The sequence below is a fragment of the Phascolarctos cinereus genome, unplaced genomic scaffold (genome assembly GCF_003287225.1).
Source record: "Phascolarctos cinereus isolate Bilbo 61053 unplaced genomic scaffold, phaCin_HiC Scaffold_4;HRSCAF=312, whole genome shotgun sequence".
NCBI lineage: Eukaryota > Metazoa > Chordata > Mammalia > Diprotodontia > Phascolarctidae > Phascolarctos > Phascolarctos cinereus.
This window is the reverse complement of record NW_027555847.1, coordinates 362,563,451-362,575,604: the sequence shown is the minus strand read 5'-3', so window position 1 is coordinate 362,575,604 and position 12,154 is coordinate 362,563,451. Positions and strand designations below refer to the sequence as shown.

At 38.3% G+C, this 12,154-nt stretch overlaps 1 protein-coding gene across 2 annotated transcripts in view; it reads right to left on the bottom strand.

The window, feature by feature from the left end:
• ALPK2 (alpha kinase 2) overlaps positions 1 to 8,492 on the bottom strand; it is a 169,383-nt gene extending 160,891 nt beyond the window's left edge. The window contains exon 1 of one of the 2 annotated variants that reach the window (XM_078153240.1): positions 8,226 to 8,492. The gene's annotated coding sequence lies outside the window, so the exon portion shown is untranslated. The remainder of the gene's footprint in view (positions 1 to 8,225) is intronic. The other variant, XM_020994853.2, reaches the window with a different exon arrangement.
• Positions 8,493 to 12,154: the final 3,662 nt, after the last annotated feature.

Genomic DNA, 12,154 nt, shown 5'->3' with positions numbered 1-12,154 from the left:
ATCCTAAAACTGTATAATTGTTAGCTATTACTATCATTATTTTAAAGTGTTTTTTGTCCATAAGTTGCTGACTATTATATCCAAGTTTAATTTTCAGGTTCCCTCAACCCTACTCTCTTTTTCATCTTATGTCCTTTATGGCAATATTTCCCAACCTCTTGTTCGATCATTCTTGCACTTTCACTCCCGCCAATCAAAAACCTTCTTTCCAAACTGCCATTCATGCTAAAATGTACATGATTTCTCCTTGGAAAAATCTTCCTCTGGTGCCTCAGTAGCATGGATATGATCTTGAATTCCCAAAGTCAGTGCCAACAATGCATAAGGACTGGTGATTTCTACCTTAGTAAAAAGGCTTCAATTATAGTCTCAGCAATAAACTTTGTCTGATCCCCAAAGATCAACCTAGCTAAGTATGAAATAAATTATAACTAATAGGTAATGAATTATTTGGCTTTGGGTGATCCACAGAATAGCTAAAAATACAAACCAGGCCACCTCCTGCCTCTTCCATAAGAGGTTGGTGGAATGCGGGAGGAGAGGCTTAAGGATGCTAAGAATTGTAGCAGCTTAGACGGCACAGAGGGATAGAGTGCTGGAACTGGAGTCAGAAAGACCTGAGTTTGAATCTTGCTTCACACACTTACTGGCTTTGTGACTCTGGGAAAGTCACTTAATCTCTATTTGCCTTAATTTCTTCCCCTGTAAAATGAAGATAATAATAGTACCTACTTCCCAGGGTTGTTGTGAGGATCAAAGGAAATAATATTTGTAAAGTGCATTGTAAATCTTAAAAGTATGACATCAATTATGTTTATATACATGTATGATATATTTATGTTTGTTTATGTGTGCATATATAATAATAATTATTATCAGGCAGGTAGGTGGCACAGTGGATAAAGTGCTGGACCTGGAGTCAGGAAGACCTGAGTTCCCAGAGTCATACTTACCAGCTGTGGGAGTCTAGGCAAATTACTTAACATATGCCTCCTTCAATTTCCTTATCTGTAAAATGGGCATTAAAAATAGCACCTACCTCCCAGGGATGCTGTGAGGCTAAAATGAGAAATTTGTAAAGTGCTTAGGAATCCTTAACATACACACAAATTCTAGCTATTACCATTTTTAACAGCTGACATTCAATGTAAGAACTTTGTTTAAGGTCCAGTAAACTTTTGGAGGAAGTGAACCACTTCTATAAAAGTAAGAGAGGGGGCAGGTAGGTGGCACAGTGGATGAAACTCCGGCCTTGGAGTCAGGAGGACCTGAGTTCAAATCCAGCCTCAGACACTTGACACTTACTAGATGTGTGACCTTGGGCAAGTCACTTAACCCCAACTGCCTCATCACAAAAAAAAAAAGTAACAGAAGAAACACTCCAGCAGAGGGTTACAGAGGGGTAGATCCTCAATAAAGGATTGATCCCAACTCATAGACAAGAAGAACAAAGGGTGAGGACATGTGGAGAGGTTCCACCAGTGGAGAGAGTATCTTCTTTCATGAGACCACAAGATTCAGTGAAGTGCTAAGTACATTTGCCTTAATAGAATCAAAAAGGTTGCTTTATTGGTAGGAAATTTGTATTTAGGAGGGACCTAAATTAAAGGAATAAACTTTGTGGAATTTGAGACAAAGGAGGAGAAGGAGGAGGATCTGAGGCAGAATACAGCTTTACACATGCCTCTTCTCCAGTCTCTGGTCTTTGTATCAGCTGTGCTCCATACACAACCATCTCCCTTCCATCTCTTGGAATCCCTTGTTTTCTTCAAAATTATTCTCAAGTGCCACCTTCTATTAGAAGTTTTTCCTGATCTTCCCAGCTGCTGTGTGCTCTTGTATTCACTTTGAATATCTTTATTTATGTCAGTTGCTTCACCAATAGAATGTAAGCTTCTTGAGGGCAGGAACTGTTTCTGAAACATAATAGGTGAATAATAAATGCTGGCTGATTTATTATTCCACATCCAGGGCCCATATGCAGTAAATAAGTAGGTTGGCCAAAGAAAACGGATGTGGGGAGAGCATTGACTCCTTTCCTTATTTTAGCCATCATTTTCTAACCAGCTGAGAAAGACTGGACTAGTCCAAGGGAGTCCAGTGCCTGGCATATTGTTGTTATTGTTTGTCCTTCATTTTCAAAGAAGACCAGTGACATCTCAGGGTGATGTCTTGACTTGCTGGTGAATTGGATTTAAGTAAGGCAGAGTTGTACAAAGTCATCAACCTCCCTCTCTCTTCCACAGTCACCAAAGTCCAGTGGCAAGTCAAAAGTCACTTCAACTGGCAATGGCCTGAGATGCACTGGAAGACCTTGGTGTATTCAATATCTGACCAAGCTCTAAGTGTTCCACAGCACCTGCTTCAGCTGATCTGCCCATTCTGCCTGGCACATAGTAGGCAACTGACAAATATTTGTTGATTAAGTTATTCAAGATGCTTATTGCCATGTTAGGTTAGAGAATCATGGTTATAGCTTTTAAAACACAGAGTGGATAAGGAAATTGATGATCAGCCTACAAGAGTGTTGGTAAAATTGTATCAAGACATCCAGGACTAGGGTAGTATGGGTCTTTCTCCCCTACCAATATTTAGTACATCCCTCAAAGTTCCCACCCTACTTTCTCAGTCCTTCCAAACAAGTCTTTGTGTCTAGATTTTAGAGATTGTTGAAATGAGTCTCCCTAGGGTGATGGCTGACCCTCACCCCTCTCTCTCTCTTCCCTGACTATGTGGATTGATATGCCTAAGTTACTGTGGCTTAGAGGGGAGGATACACCAGATATCTAAAGGGTTCTGAGACACTGACAATATCATCATCATCATCATCACTATCACTTATATATCACGTTAAGGTTGCAACAACACTTTAAAAATATAATTTCATTTTGATGCTCACAACAGCCCAAGGAGTTAGGTGCTAATATTATCATCTCCATTTTACAGATGAGAAAACTGAAACAAACAGAATTAAATGATTTGCCCAGCATCACACAGCTAACAAGTATTTGAGACTGGGTTTGAAGTCAGGTCTTCCTGGCTCTAGCTCAGGTGCAGTGCTCTATCCAGTATATCATCCAGCTGCCTCAAGGCATCATATGATACCCTTAACTAAAAATGATGTAGTCACTTCTACCTAATGATACTTTTCATGCCAGTCAGAGTGTCTACCTTTCAAGGATCAGTATGATATGATCCCATGTGATTCTCAACTTGTCTCTGATTGGCAAATTAATCATATTGGTCCTCTTCCTCCATCTAAGGACAAGATGTTTGCCCTTATAATCTATGTTTATTCAGGATATGGGTTTGTAATGCTAGTTAAGTTCGCAACCACTATAGACAATATTAAGGTTCTTAGAGACATATTCTTCTTTCCTATACTTCTACTTGTACCATTACCTCTGATTGGGTACACATATTACTGCAAGGAAAGTCCAAGACTGGGCCTGTTGTCACCATATTTGGATTTTCTACCTTCATTACCATCCCTAAACAGCTGGTATCATAAAACAGGGGAATAGATTTTTAAAATAACAGCTTCAGCTATACATCCATGATTATCAGGATCGCTCGTCCCAGAGGCTATCTTTGATAAATTCTCCAAGAAAGGAGAGGTCTCTCCTCTCCAGTAATTTCTTGGATCCATCCTTCAGGAGAACTTGCCTTATCAAAGTGTATAATTTTTGGATACAGCCCCAGTTGACCCTATCTAGACCTTTTCATTCTATTCTCTGTATGGGATTACTCAATCTTGCAACTTGTGGGTCAAGAACAAAACTCAGTAACATGCTATTAGAAACCATTCTTCTATATTGGGCAATCCATGAATCCACACTTTGGTGACAATATTCAATTGCAAGTCAATCTACAGAACTACAATCATCTGGCCCACATTTCTCTAGATTGTCCAAAAGGATATTAAGAGAGATGGTACCAAATACCTGGCTGAAACCAATGTATACTAAGCAGGCAACCTTCTCTTGATCTACCGGTCCAACAAAAGAAGTAAAATTTTTAGATTTTTTTTTTATTACTTAGACAAAGATGCAAACTCTGTGCTTTTCAAATATGTATATAATAGAAAGCTGAGTGACATCTGGCTTCATCTCCACAATCTAGCTCCTGCTTACCTTGCCTTTTTTTTTAATACAATTTTTCTTCATGAACTCTACTTTCCCTACTAGCTGTTCACAAACTTAACAATAAGAGTAGTAATAATAATAATAGCTAACATTCATATAGCACTTTAAGGTTTTCAAAGTTTTTTAGATATATTTTCTCAGGTGATTCTCACCAGAATTCTGTGAAGTAGATACTATAACAGATGAGGAAACTGAGGCTAAACCAGGTTAAATGACTTGCCCAAAGTTACAAAATTAGTAAGTGTGTGAGACAGGATTTGAACTCATGTCTTCTTGATTCTAAATCTATGGCTTTATCCACCATGGTACCTAGCAATCCACCTCTCATCTCTGTGAAGCTATTGAAATTGTCCCCTATACCTTGAATGCATTCCTCCTGCATCTCAGAATCTGTATTCCTTCAAGGATTATAGAGCTCAGGTGCTCACCTCCTTTGTAAAGACTTCCCTGATCTCTCTCCTTCATTATATCTCTCCTTGTACCAAACTTGCGTGTGTGTGTGTGTGTGTGTGTGTGTGTGTGTGTGTGTGTGCGCGTGTTTTCTCTCACGGGTAGGATGTAAGTTCCTTGAGTACAAGGACTGTTTCCTTTGTGTTTTTGTATCCCACCGACCAACATAAGTAATAAGTAACGGATCCAGGACTCAAACTCAGGTCCTCTGATATTAAATCTAGTATTCTTTGCACTGTACCATACTTCTCCTAGCATCAGACCTCGGTAACCTTTCCTTTTCTTCCATTATTTTTCATTATATTAACAGTGAGACATTCGTTATTGTTTCGCATTATTTTGTTTTTACTCATATCTGTAAGTTCTTTAAAAGGGAGATCTGAGTTCATTTAAAGTGGCCAGGTGCTCTTATGCCACTGTCTCCTCACCTAGCTCAGCCTTCATTTTCCCACTCATCATAATTTTTGTTCTCCAGTTTGAAGACTGGTGGAGAAGATGGCAGGAGAGTAGAAGCTGATGCCCTTGCTTTCTCTTTGTCATACGTTAACTTTAAATCATCTGCCCCAAACAGTGAGCCTATCCCTTCCTTCTTCTTTTTCTTCTCCCAAATAAACCTAAAAGAACTCTTTTATCATTCATATAAGATTTTGCAACCCTTTGTTTATTTTTGGTTTTAACCATGCTGATACTATTATTACAGGTTCATGCCACTTGTCTAGTCATCCTTGATCACGTGCCTTTCCTTCCATACCTTGTACACTTCCTTTCAAAATCTGAGACCTGTGCAGCAGTCACACTAATCCCTTAGTTGCATCTCCCTTTTCTTCCTTCTCAGGATCATTTGTCATTGTGGAACATGCTGCTTAAATCCCTCTTAATATAAGGCTTTCCTCACTAGTGAAGCTTGATTACTCTGTGCCCCTTTCCCACATGCTATGTGTAGGCTCTTTTCTTCCCAGAGTCTTTCTCTACCTTCAGGGACCTTTCTCTGAAAAGAATCTTCTCTCTTGATGCTGGAAGTTGGAAGTCTAAGACCTGTCTTCTCTCAGATTCTCATTAAATTTGCCCTCACACAAGAAGAAGCATTTAGTAATCAATCTCCACCAGTGAAAAAAGTGATGCAAATAGTCTTTGAGCCACAGGTTACAATTGTATTGTCAAATTTTCATGTGTTAGAGCCTCTCTGTTCTTTAGAGCTGTCTTTCCTTTTAGAGATTCTGGCTGTGGAACCATTCCTATCTTTTCTCTTACTTTTCTTATACCTATTTTCCTAAAGTCTAGGTATATATGTCTGATTATGTCCTGCATTCTTTTATTTTGCTCTTACAAACTCTAAGATGAAGTAGTTGCATTGTCCTCAGGTATTTGTCACCTTCCACTTCACCAATCAATTGTTTTTTATTAGAATTGAGTTCATAGTGGCAATTACTTGCTTCCTCTGTTCTCCAAGGCATGAAGTCATCAGTAAAGCATCTAATGTATTTATCAGATGTGCTGCTTTGTAAAAATGAAAATTCCAACATATACTTGAAATCCTTCATCACTACTAGAATAATAAAATTTTATAGCTGAGAGAGTCCTTAAAAATATTTTAGTCCTATCTTTTACCTCTACATCAATTGTAACATCTTTTCAGAAAGCATTGTTCACATTACCCAGCCAATTTGGTGTTCTGTAGAATACTCCCAGTTATGTCACACTTATTTCTCTATCCTTTTATCCTCACCCAAATGTCACCTTTAGGTTGAATAGATTTAATGAGCTTTGCTTTGCTTTTTAACCAGAGAAGATAATATAATTTAGATATAGCTTATTTTGTTTGCATAGGAAAGATTAAACCAATTCTTCAATGTCCACAGGAGGTTTTAAATTCTAATTATTTACCTTATGTTGTACGTATACATTCGGAACAGATCTGAGATATTTCAGTCTTATGATTCTATGATAATTTATACTTCTCTGTCATCTAAGTTTATATTTTTAAAAAATTCTCATCTATATTTTTAAAATTTTGAACATAAAAAGCATATCACTTGTATTCCTATCAAGATAATTTGTTATTTACTTAGGCATAGCACTTGAATACAATATTTTAATTATATTCTTGTATATATTACTGAAAATAGCTTAATTTTCCTAATAACTAAAATAAACCAAATTTTATATTCTAATTACTCATTTGCTTCGTTCATTATCTCACACATTTGCAGAATTTTTATTGGAAAAATATTAAAGTTTTTTTACATTTATGAAAAAAAAGTAAGGGAAAGACCAAATACTCACATTAGAAAATTAGAACATTTACCATAAAGTACATAAATATATGTGCATATACACACATATACATACATATATGCATACATATGAGGCATTTTAAAAAATGAAATTCAATTAAGGAACAATGTTTTAAAATTACAAAATAAGAGAATGCTAGTCTTCCCACCTCAAGAAAAAAAAATTCCTACACTAAATATACCACATTTCTTATGTCAAATAATATTATTTTTAAAAATTTACTCACAAGGGCTGTGAGTAAAGTTTTAAATAACTCAAACAGAAAGGGTCATCTGATGCCTAAAATTCATTTAATTTGCATGCTTGCATTCTGTTTGCAAATGTCTGAATCTCACTGTAGTGAAAAAATGCTTTTTAGCCACCATATAGATTATGTCAATCCAGAATGATGCCTTTATCTTAGATTTCAGTTCCTAAGCTTTCCAGCAGAAATATTATTTTTCATGTTATCCTTACCTTGATTCAATGTACTTTCATGAAATGCATTATACATGCCTTCAAAGGAGTAAGGCTGTAACACCATCCAAAGAATTCATTTTTTAATCTTCAAAGATGAAGTATACCTTTAGTTAAGGAAAAGGTAATGGATAGTAATTACAGCAGCAGTCCAAGCAATGTTGTTCTGCTTTTATCTATTTTTAAATGATTGCCAGACGCCTGTAACTGACACCTTTAATCAGGGCAGTTTTAAAGTTTAGATAGGTTCATAAACAAGCAAGATTATGGTATTGCCATTTTACCACCTTTTTCTTTTGGTTCTATTTTGCCACAAATGCAGAATCTCTGTACTGACATTTTGCAAGCTCAAATTAATCTATTTTCATTGTCTGAAAGCCTTCTGGCAATTCCCACTACCTGCAGTTGGCATTATAGGGCTATACAAAAAGTGGGAATTGCCAGATAACTCCAAGAAAAGAAGACTTCCTGGCCTAAATAACACGGATAAATTCAGGTCAAAGTTTGTGAAGCCTAAATTAGCTAAATAATTGCCTCTACAATTGGCATAGTGGTTATTTCTTCACCTATGTTTTCTTCTTGTTTTCATTGCTGATTCAACTATAGAGAATTACAAAAAAATACCCTTAGTTAAGGCTAAGCAAGAATTTCCTCTTCAAATTGGATCAGAGTTATATTAAACTTAGAAAATATTATTGGGAATATGGTAAACTAAAACAACGCATAGGGAAATCCACAAACTAGCCCTTGCTTCTTCCTTCATTTGGTTCTATTTTATGGCATTCCACCTGCTTTTACACCCCTCTAAAAAAATATGAGTAGCTATATTTCTAAAGCACAAGTCATTTCAGGTGTAAAGACCGAAGCGTGCATACTTACTTTTCACAACTTTTTGTCCAGGAATCTTTTGAGGAGGGCTGATGCTGGGAGGGGCTCTCATGGACTAAAGTCCCAGGCCTGGGATTTGGAACACAAGATTTAGGGTCCTTTTGCAGGGTCTGGCCAATGAGAAGCTATGTTTATTTTCAGGAATGAATCTCTCTTCCTAGAAAGTCCTTGGGAAAGTTCGAAAGGAGGAGCATTTTTGCCTGCCCTTCAATTGGCTAGGTCATCGAGCAAAGTGGAGTGTATTTTAGCATCACTGTGATGAAATTTGAGGTTGTTTCTGCAGTAGGTGTGATTGACGCTGGTGGGGCCCTGGCAGAGGGCTAAGTGTGAAATGCTGCCCTGGAGAACTGATGAAGCACAGTGACAAGCTACCACCAATGGCTGGGGAGGCTGCAAACTTCACAGGACTTTGGGGTCAGCTATGCTGACTTTAGAAAAACAAAACATGTCACCGTGGAAGGGAGTGAAGGCTGAAATAAAACAACTGGCTCTAGGATAGAAAATTTTAGTGACTAAAGTACATGCAGTAAATACAGCTGAATAGGTAGATCATAGTTCTGTGCTATTCATTTGGAATTGGAGTTCTACTCATCCTGTGAAGTCCCCCAGGGAAAGCAGAAGGCAGACAGGGGTCATACTTCAGGGCTGCCCTCAGCTGCTCTTCTGTACTTCCTATTCCTGACCAGTGAGAAAGGAATTGGAATGAGTCCAGAAGAAACAGCCAGGTGAGAGGCCAGAGACAGCAAAGGCTTTCCTCAATGAGCATAGTCATTGCTCACATTTACACAGTGCATCCCAAAAGTCTTTGTGCGGTTTTAAGCTTTAAAATTTAAAACTGCATGAAGACTTTTGGGATGCCCTGTATATTGTTTGAAAGTTTACCAAGCACTGTACTTATAACAATCCTGTGGAAAGGCAGTGCTAGAAATAACTAATATATCCAGATATTGAGGGTCAGAGAGATCAAGAGCTTGTCCACAGACATACCTGCCACCTCCTTCATGGGGCTTTTCCTTGATTTCCTGTATGTTACCCCTCCTCCCCCATGCCTCAAATCACTATTTATTTTGCCTATATTCTGTCTGTTTAACCCTCCCCTAGCAGAATGTAAGCTCCTTGAGGGAAAAGTCTGTCTCATTTTTTGTGTTTGTATCCTCCAGAGCTAGCCAGAGCCTGGCACACAGTAGGTACTTTAATAAAGGGTTTTGGTTTGGTTTTTTTAAGATTTGAAAAAGGAACTTTAAAAAAAAATCTGTGATATGCTTATTGATTTATGGATAATAAATGTCAGTTTAGACTGCAATCCAGGTCTGATTCAAAGTCCAAGCCTCTTTCTGCTACATGATGCAAGCAATATTTAGTGCTCCTACTACTTTAAACCATCAAGAAACCAAACTGCAAAAACATAATTATTTTTTAAAAATTGGATCTTCTTTGAGTCTACAAAGGGGCCACTGCCTTGTAACAACTTAGAATTGCTATCATAATACCTGAATGTATGATATCTAGATACTGACAACATAGGGGGAAAAAAGGATCTAACTGGAGTCTGGCAGCTAAAATTAGGAACATAGAGAAATATAGGGCAGAGCCAACGACCTTGAAAGGAATATACTGTAAATGTCCATTCTCTAGTAAACAGCATAATGTTTTTCAATGGCAGAAGGATTATATACCAAACAGTATAGACCGAATAGATTATATAGTATATATATATATATATATATATATATACACACACAGATATGTATACATACATGTATGTGCATGTATACGTCAGTGTGTGGCATACATATGTGTGCCTGCATTTGTACACAGTCATATACATATGGCTTACATCATAGGAAGGTACCAGAAAGGGCCTTCGAGGCCAGCAAGTCCAACCCTCTCATTTTGCAGATCTGTGTGAACTTATCCAACCATCCTGGAGAGCAATCTGGAACTACACCCAAAGGGCTATACACCTGCGCACACTCTTTGATCCAGCAGTATCACTACTAGGTATGTATCCCAAAGAGATCATAAAAAGGGGAAAGAGCCAACATGCGCAAAAATATTTACAGCAACTCTTTTTGCGGTGGCAAAGAATTGGAAATTGAGGAGATATCCATCAATTGAGGAATGGTTGAATAAGTTGTGATATATAAATCTAATGGAATACTATTGTTCTATAAGAAATGATGAGCAGGAGGATTTCAGAAAAACCTGGAAAGACTTACATGAACTGATGATAAATGAAGTGAGCAGAACCAGGAGAACACTGTACACAGTAACAGCCACATTTCATGATAACTAACTTTGATAGACTTAGCTTTTCTCAACAATACAATGGTCTAAGACAATTCCAAAAGATTCATGTTGGAAAATGCTATCCATATCCAGAGAAAGAACTACAGAGTCTGAATGCAGATCAAAGTAAACTATTTTTCTCCCTCCCTCCCTCCCTCCCTCCTTCCCTCCCTCCCTCCTTCCTTCCTTCTTTCCCTCCCTCCCTCCCCCCTCCCTCCCTCCTTCCCTCCCCCTCCTTCCTTCCTTCCTTCCTTCCTTCCTTCCTTCCTTCCTTCCTTCCTTCCTTCCTTCCTTCCTTGTGGTTTTCCCCTTTTGTTCTGATTCTTCTTTCACAACATGACTAATGTAGAAATATGAGTAATATGATTGTGCATGTATGGACTATATCAACTTTCATGCCATCTTGGGGAAGGAGGGGGGAAATGAGGGGGGAAATTTTGGAATTCAAAATCTCATAAAAGTGAATGTTGAAAACTAAAAATAAATTTTAAAAAAGATAAGTTAATTGTGACTCAGAGAGTTAAAAGATTTAGCTAGGGAGACACACAGCTAGTGTCTGAAGCAAGATTTTAATCTAGGTCTTTCTGACTCATCCCTGTTACTCTATCTACTACAACAGACTGCCTCCACCAATACCCAAAAGAATGCCATTTCATTGGTCAAAAACTCTTACACTTGTTGTGAGGATTGTTTCCGGGAGAGGATTTTGGGAAGATGGCAGAGTAGGTCAGAAAATTTCAAGATCTCAAAATTTTCCTCCACAAGAGATAAAACAGTGCCTCTGGACAAACGTAGGGCCATGAAAACAAATAAGAGTAGGGGCAGAAGAGAGGTCCTCCTGGGACCAACTGGGGAAGATCTGAAGAAAAATCCTGGATGAGATTTCCTACCTGTAAGAGTCCATTTTAACATTACGGGGCAAGCTGCTTAAACAACAAGTGGTGAGCCCTGGGGTTAGCTGCGTTGGGAGGCTGCCTCAGCTCCAGCCACAGGAACCTTTACTCCCCGGACAGTGAGGAAAGTTAGGCATCAGACCTGGGGAAGATCAAGGGAAGCTCTGCTGACAAGGAACTCCAGATCCAGCTGTGCTGCAGAGACGCAGTAGGGGTGAGAAAGAACCAGCACACGCCCAGTGAGGGCAGAAGCAAGGGGGTGGGGATGCCTCTACTGTGGGCACTTACAGGAGGCTGGAGGTCTTGGTTTGAATTCAAGGTCAGAAGGGTGAAGTGAAGAGGATTAGAGGCACCATCCCGCATACCCTAGGACTAGAGGTGATTATAAAAACTAAATTATTACCAGAAAATGCACAGGCAAGGGAGAAATAATGCAACCATAGAGAGCTGCTATGGGAATAGAGAAGATCTGGGTTCATCTTCACAGGAGGATATGGAAGCCAAGAAACCCTCTTCTACCACAAAGAGTAATGTCAAATGGTCACCTACCCAAAAAGAACTTATTGAAGAACTTAAAAAAGACTTTGAAAGTCAAATGAGAGAGATTGAAGAAGAAAAATGATAATACAAGAAAAACAAGATTATGAAAAGAAAGTCGACCAATTAGAAAAGGAGATCCAGAATCTTAAGGAAGAAAATGATTCCTTGAAAATCAGAATTGGGCAAGGGGAAGTCAGT